Raw genomic sequence first — 7,578 nt, 5'->3', positions numbered from 1 at the left:
GTTAGATAGCCCTCATTTACATAACCCCCGGGAGTATAGCATGCATTGTCTACACTTGATATTGTCATCCTGAAGGCTGGTGTTTGCTGTGGTTCAAGGTTAGAGAAAATGTTGGGTGCAAAATGACCTCAGGACAGGAGGGCAACAGAGCAGCAGCCAGACTACTTTACTCATTACGCACAGCAAGTAACAACAGCAACAGCCACAAAACAAACAGTAATAATTTCCACAGGCACAGAGCACAAACAAGGCTTGCACCTACAAAATGAACAGGTGGGTCACTACCTTGGCGAAATTTCCCTTTTGAGTCCTCAACATCCTTTCTGAGTCCCCACCCAATGCAATTGTCCACGGACGAAGCCCATCTCACCGTCCCATTTCTACAACTGCAATAAAGTGAGTGAGAGACCAAGTCCAACACCCTTAAGGACAAGTCTCTGTACAGGCCTTAGGTTAGAAGATGGACATACTTTAGAATCCAGCAGACCTGGAGTCAAAGGCCAGCTCTGGAAGTTTCTAACCATGAGACCTTAAACTCCAGGGCATCTGCCTTCTGAAATGGGGGACGTTTCCCTCTTGGGTCCCCAGAGCACAGGATGCAGAGCCTGGAGGGGAGGAGTTTACTGTTGGCAAGAGCTCAACATGCAGCAGATGTGCCTCAGATTACAGTTCAATCCTATAATATCTTATAGATACAGAGCTGAGGCTCTTCACATGTCGTATCTAACTCCCACAGAACATAGCCTCGGCCTGGACCAATTTCAGTGCTGCAGCTTTCTTTTCTCTGCCTGTTATTCCCCATGGCTTGAGCCCTGAGCCCAAATTACAAGTGCTGTTAAATCTCAGGTAGTAAGACCATAATGGCAAGGCTGTTAGAACCCAGGCCTTCTGGCTCCCCATTTTGTATGCTTCCTGCTGAATCATGGTCATGACAGCTTCCATGACCTTGGAAACCATGGGCAGGCTGTGTATGGGGGTTGGAGAATAGGTCGCAACAGAACCAACCTTCACCCGTGCAGTCTGGGCTTGCTTGAACTCTGTGCTTGCTCTTTAGATGGTACTTCTCTTATGGATCGACTTTTGTGTCCCCCCCCCCCCAAATCCATATGCATATTGAACATTGTCTCATTTTACTCTCCCCCAAACCTGTAAGAGCAGGAATTACTGTCCCTGTTTTAGAATGGCCATCCCTAAGGCTCCAGCATGCCAGTGTCCCTGACCACAGACCATCATCCAGATCTTTATTTGGCTAAATAGCTCATGACACCTTGACACTGCAGAATATTTGGGGTGTTAGTCAGGTTCATGGGGAGCGGCTCTCTGGGAAGGGTCATGGGGAAAGGCTGCAGTGACTCAGGTCTCCTGGGCTGGCACCCCCAGATGGCCCGTGAGTCAGGAGAGGAGCACCAGGGGTGGGGCAGTCGAGCAAGACTCTGCACTTTCCCTGCCCATTCATACTTGTTCTGGGAAAAATCTGACAGGCCCTGGGAAGGTAGACTGATGACACATTTCATCAGAACTTAATCTCCTGGGCCTGTGTCCAAAAGGCACCGCACCCTTAACCTTTTAGCGAAAGGAAGGACCTAGGTGAGACTCCCTGAAGAAATGCGAGACGTGTCCTCATAAAACTGGTTTGTTGGGCGGTGACTTATGCCCTGGGAGGTGGCGTGGGGCAGAAGAATGAGGGGGGTTGAGAACTGAGTTCAAGTCCGTCCACGTCTGAGCTGTGCGGCCGTGCATGAGTCACTCAACTTCTCTGAGCCTTCGTTGCAACATCTGTGAAAAAAGGGCAACACCTTTCTCGCAAAACTCTGTGGGAATCATATGAAATAGGCATTCAGCAAATATTAATTCCTTTTCCTTTCAAATGTAGGGAATTTAATTTTTCTAGGGGCAAAGAAAGGAATGGTCCAGGAAAAGACTGTTTAGGAGGTTGGTGAGTAGACGGGGTAAGCTTGCTGGAAATAACTAAGCAGAACCCCAGCGACGGTCATGGGCCGAGAGGTCATGGGTTCAACTCAGTGCTTTCGAATGGGGCAGGGCAGCGCACTGTAGACTCAGAAGAGCCAGAGGGATGTACTAACCTTACCAATGATTCTTGCTGGGAATAATTTATTTCCAGGATAATTTGGTTTTGGGGTAATTTTATATTAGTTTACATAGTATTTACAAATGTTATTTTATCCCCATATTTTATCCAAGGAAGAAACTATTTTATCCTTATTTTCTAAATAGTTTGTGTCCTGCCTAAGAATTCTCAGGCTTACATCCATCTGACCACCACATGTGCTTCTGCTACGGTGAGAATGACACTTAGGACAAGCTTGAAGGGATGCACTTGCCCTCAGGTACCTCCCATTAAAACAATAAAATCTACAGACTGAAAAAAATAAAATCTTAGGTGTTGCATAAGGGCTCTCAGGTCCAATAAGTAATGAATGCTTATTAAAATATATTGACGTGGTGTGTTCATAACATAAGAGGCTGGGTTTGCAAGTTGCTTCTCACTTGAAGTCTATTTGGGGTGTTCTTATGCAGAGAAAACAAATAAATTTTAACTCAACTGTGGCTTCTAATGAACTGATGGGCGGGAAGGGGTCCTGCGTGAGTTGTAGGTATAAACTCTCCAAAGATTTCCCAAGAACTATGCTGGAGGACAGTGTCGTCAGGAATCCGAGCTTCATTATTTGCACTCAAGAGAATTCTGAAGGCTGCTAACGGTCAGTTTCCCTTTTCCCGAAGTGCTGAAAAACATACACATGTGATCTTCTAACGCTTTACAGAATGGGTATGGTTCAAAAGGTAGATGCTCAAAGAACTGCAAACGGTTGTTTGCATGTATGTCCAGTTCGCTAACTCTGCAGATTCAGCAAGTCAAAAGCAAGAACCCAAAGGATGAAAGTCTTGCACTGCTGGGGCTGGGATCTCGCACAGATTACCTTGGCTTACAGTCTTTTTTGCAGCTCATTTATTCTTCAATTTTTTTTTTTTTTTTTTTTTTTTTTTTTTTTTTCTGGTATACAGGCCTCTCACTGTTGTGGCCTCTCCCGTTGCGGAGCGCAGGCTCCGGACGCGCAGGCCCAGCGGCCACGGCCCACGGGCCCAGCCGCTCCGCAGCACGTGGGATCCTCCCGGACCGGGGCACGAACCCGTGTCCCCTGCATCGGCAGGCGGACTCTCAACCACTGCGCCACCAGGGAAGCCCTATTCTTCAATTTTTAATAAATTTGTCCAACTTATTTTTTGCCTAACACTCCTTTCCACAGTCAGTGATGGCTTTATCTCCATATGCTTTTTCTTAAAGCCTCAAATGTTTGGCTGAGAAATGAAACAACAAGTTAGGGTTCGAGATGCTTCTCTGCTTTCTCAAGGAAAGCAGATCCAGCCAAGAACAGTTAGGCCAGGTAGGAGGAAGTGTCCTCAGAGGGGGATGTCTGGTGGAGAAATATCTCCCTAGTGCATGCCGTATATGCAGATCAGGGAAATCAGGTGCTTTTACTATTTCACTACTTTCAGAGCCAAATCTAAATCAAGAGACAGAAGTCAAGATGACTCAAGAGGTCTTGGAAAGAAAGACAAGTCTCTTATAGAATTGCATGTTTTTATACAGCCTGTGTGGAGAGAAAGTTGTGATTAAGGATCTGTAATTTTTATTTGCAGACTTTCAGTTCTGCTCTCACTTGGTTGAAACCATTGGTTCCGTCTTTCATTTCCTGTATCAGGCGTATCTCTGAGAACATCTTCTCTGCACTTCTACATTGTCCGATGGGCACTCAGATGACCAGGGCCGTGCCCGTGTTTGCTGCCTGGATGGATGGAGGATCCCGTTCACTTCAAGGCGCTCTTCCGAACGTAGACGTGAGCGCTCTGACGCTGGGACTCCTGGGAAAAGTGCCCGGGCTCATTCCCACAGCCTCGCACATAACCAAGGACTTGATACCAAATGCAGAAGTCACAAATGGGCGAAGATGCCATTTCAACTGCATGTGGAACTATGGTTTTGAACCAGGGTGAAAATCAGAAGATTCAGGGGAACTTGAAAGTTACCCAAGGCCTTTTGCTCAGAGATTAAAAATTCAACTTCTCTTCATCCTAAATATTATGCAGATTCTGACTTCTAAACATGTACCAAAAAGAAAAAGAAAGAAAAGAAACGAAGGAAAAAAGAAATGAGCATATTTTTTGTGCACTTTGAAAAAGAAGGGACCAATCACTACCAGTCTTCAGTATTCCCTTAATGCTAAAAATTGAGCTCAAATTCTTTGGCTAAGCATAAAACTGTTTAGCAAAAAGAGTGCTGTGAGCTCAGAGACAGAGAGATGGGGACCTGGGAGGTGTCCTCCGACTGTGCTGGTCACAGTCTTACAGTCCTTGTCATGATTAACCACGTCCCCTGGCCTTCAACACATCCCAAGTTTCAAGAACACATCACTCAGGGGCATTCTGAGAATTACATAGAACATATTTGAAAAAGAAAACAAAAAGCCCCTTTTATTGTTTTAAGAGAGCCTGAGGTTTGCATTCCGAATCCATCTCAAGGCCACACAGTGCATCCTGGGTCTGATCCTGGGGAAAGGAAAGAGGGGTGGTGCGTGGTGCCCCAGCACCCAGAGACCCGGGAGCAACCCAACTCTTCCTTGGATGGGCGAGAATGAGACTCACAGAACTCCACAGGCGCAGGGGCAGGGGGCAGGAAGGACAACTGGCTGGCACAGACAATCTCCACTCCTCTTCCCTCCAAGTCACTAAAGCTCCATCAGGAGGAATCAGCTCGGGGGGCATCACAATGATAAAGGTCTTCATCACTGATTGTTTTCCTCAAAACACAAACCTCACTCCCTTTTACTGCTTTCTCTTTTGTCCTTCACTGTCCTTGGTCCTTCCTCCTTTTCTTCTCAGGAGTCTGCTAATGATTCTTTCACGTGGCGCCTGAAAATCTCACAAGAAAGAGACCCCTAGAGTCTTTCCTAGGACAGAGGTTGTATAACTTAGACCACTCTTAGAAATACTCCTTTGCCCTGTGGTTGTAAGGTCATTGGAGAAGCCCTTAGGGCACAAGCTTGAGACCTAAAAGCTATCTTCTGTACCCCCTCCCTCCTTCTAGAAGCATGCACTTTGAAGTCCGATGACCTGAGCTGGTATCTCAGCACTGTCACTCATGTGTGGGCCTGGATAACTTATTTAATGGTAGATACTTCTCTTTTTTCAACTGTGAAATGGAGTCATAATTGCACCCATCTCCCAGTGTTGTTCTAATATATACGAAAGACTTGGAATGATGTAGGGTCCATAGTGAACACTCAGGAAGCGCTAGCTATTCCTACTGGCTCGCTCTTCAGCTCCTGCCATGGCCGCACACCTCTGCCAGGTGCAAGGTGAACAGAGTGGAAATTATGAGCTGGTCTTGTTTCCTGGGATCGAGTGAATGAGCTGCAAGACACAAACATGGAATCATTAAGCAAAGCCACATCACATGCACGGCATCATATTAGTAAATGTCAGTATGAACGAACAAGCCGAGAAAAGGAACCCATTTAATGTGTGAATGAGGGTATCGTGGGAGAGGTCGGTGGCGTTTGCCCCTTGAAGATATTTCGGTGGGTAGAGGAGCAGGGAAACAGTTTTCCTGTGGCTTGTACTTGAGGGGTTGTCCAGATATATCTAAGGCCACGAGAAATAGTTTTAGCTACAGAAGAAAGTTCACCGGGGCAGAGTGGGGCCGGCAAGCTTGGGTAAAATAACATGAGAACTGACTTACAGAGGTCTGCGGGCCCCTCGTTGGAGATTCTGAGCTACTTCCTTCATCTACAGGATGATTTCTGATGACCCCTTGAGGTCTCTGCAGTCAATGACATCTTAGCTCTGTCCTGGTGGAAACGATGGTGGCAAAGGGATAGGGGGTGGTCCTTGATGTTTTCGAGAAGGAGAGCGACGTGACAAAATAGGTGCTTTAGAAATATTCATCTATCTGTGGTGCAAGAGATAAGTATAGGGATGGAGAGAAAATCCACACTTATTTCCCTCAGTAAACACATACAAGTCCCCCTGACGTAGTTGTCATTAGGCACATAAGGAGAACACATTGCAGAGAAGTAAAGAAACTGACCTGAGATCAGCCTGCCTGTGAAGGACCTACATTTCTGTGGTTTCCAGAGCTCAGAAGCAGGCCGTGTATGGAGGAGGGGGCTGGGACCTGGGTTTTGACAGAACACACAGGGCTCTTCCCTGGGACCACTCAAGTACCTCCACCTACCCTTAAACAAAATCTTACCTATGAGTCCTGCCTTAAAACACACAGGGAATTTTGCCTTTGCCTTAGTCTGTTTGGACTGCCATAACAGAATACCATAGACTGGGGGCCTTAAACAACAGACGTTGACTTACCACAGTTCTGGAGGCTGGGAATCCAAGATCAAGGTGCCAGCTGAGTCGACGTCTGACGAGAACCCTCTTCCTGGTTCAGAGATGGCATTTTCCCACTGTCCTCACCTGGAGGAAGGGTCGAGGGGGCTCTCTGGAGTCTCTTTATAAGGACACTGATCCCATCATGGGGGCTCGACTCTCATGACCTCTCACCTCCCAAAGGCCCCACCTCTTAACACCATTACATTGGAGGTTAGGATTCAACATAGGAACTGGGGTTGGGGGGGACACAAGCATTCAGTGTATAGCACTCTTCCTACTGTCGCCCCAGCACGGACACGTAGATTGGCCTCCACGTGTAGGGTCGGTTTGCTGTGGGCATCCTTCTCAATGTCCCTCTATGGAGCCAGGAGAGTACAGGTACCGAGAGAGTAGCCCAGGCAACGCCCACAGGGCTGCGAGGCGGCAAAGGCTGGCAGTGCTGGGGCAGCTGAAGAAGACTGACCCTGGGGAGACGTTTAACTCCCTGGAGAAATCGATGGGCAGGACAAGACTGGTGCTGATGCGACTCCTGTCTTGGGTGATCCGGCACTGCGAACCCGCCGAGCACCTCCACAGTAAGAGCCAGCGCGGGAGAGGACGGAGCCCCCCTCTGATGTCACTGCTGCTGTTCTTGTGCCCGAAAAAAGCAGTGTTCTCTGCTCTTCATCTCCTTCCACCTACTTATCAGATCTTCTACATGAATTCCTTTGCTTAGATAATAATTGGAATCATGAAAACAGATAAGTTCAGTGAAGGCATTGCTGAGCAGCCCTGAAGCAACCCCGAAGGTTTCCCATCTTCAAGTTCGTGGGTTTAAAAAGCCAGCTCTTCTCGGTAGTTCCTGAGTGTGCTTGGCTATGGGAAGCAGCTCAGCGCGGGTGGAGGAAGTGCCGGGGAAGATGGGGACCAGCCTAGCTCGTCCCACCCAGAGGCCTGAGCCAGCTGCCCGCTGAGCCCTCCCCCCGGCATAGGCAACTCCTCCCACCTCTGGGACTGTCCGGAGAGCTTTAGTGCCTTCGAGTAAGTTGTGTGTGGCCCCTGCTGGATACGCTTTCTAGTAAATATGTGTTGTTATTCATGCGAGATGTTAGAGAATTCCGTGCTCATTTTTAGGGGAAATTTCTCTCATAGGAAAAATTAAAAACACCTGTTCTCTCAATCTGGGACTTCAAC

At 47.6% G+C, this 7,578-nt stretch overlaps 1 long non-coding RNA gene across 1 annotated transcript; it reads right to left on the bottom strand.

The window, feature by feature from the left end:
- Window positions 1-3,588: 3,588 nt before the first annotated feature.
- LOC136793947 (uncharacterized) lies at window positions 3,589-7,332 on the bottom strand. Its single transcript, XR_010840046.1, has 3 exons — window positions 6,385-7,332; window positions 5,759-5,968; window positions 3,589-5,430 (listed from the first exon to the last, which is right to left on the bottom strand). It is a non-coding gene; the product is annotated as an uncharacterized lncRNA (long non-coding RNA).
- Between the last annotated feature and the right edge of the window lie 246 nt (window positions 7,333-7,578).

This window comes from Kogia breviceps, chromosome 3 (assembly GCF_026419965.1).
Source record: "Kogia breviceps isolate mKogBre1 chromosome 3, mKogBre1 haplotype 1, whole genome shotgun sequence".
Taxonomy (NCBI): domain Eukaryota; kingdom Metazoa; phylum Chordata; class Mammalia; order Artiodactyla; family Physeteridae; genus Kogia; species Kogia breviceps.
This window is presented reverse-complemented; position numbering and strand designations above follow the sequence as displayed.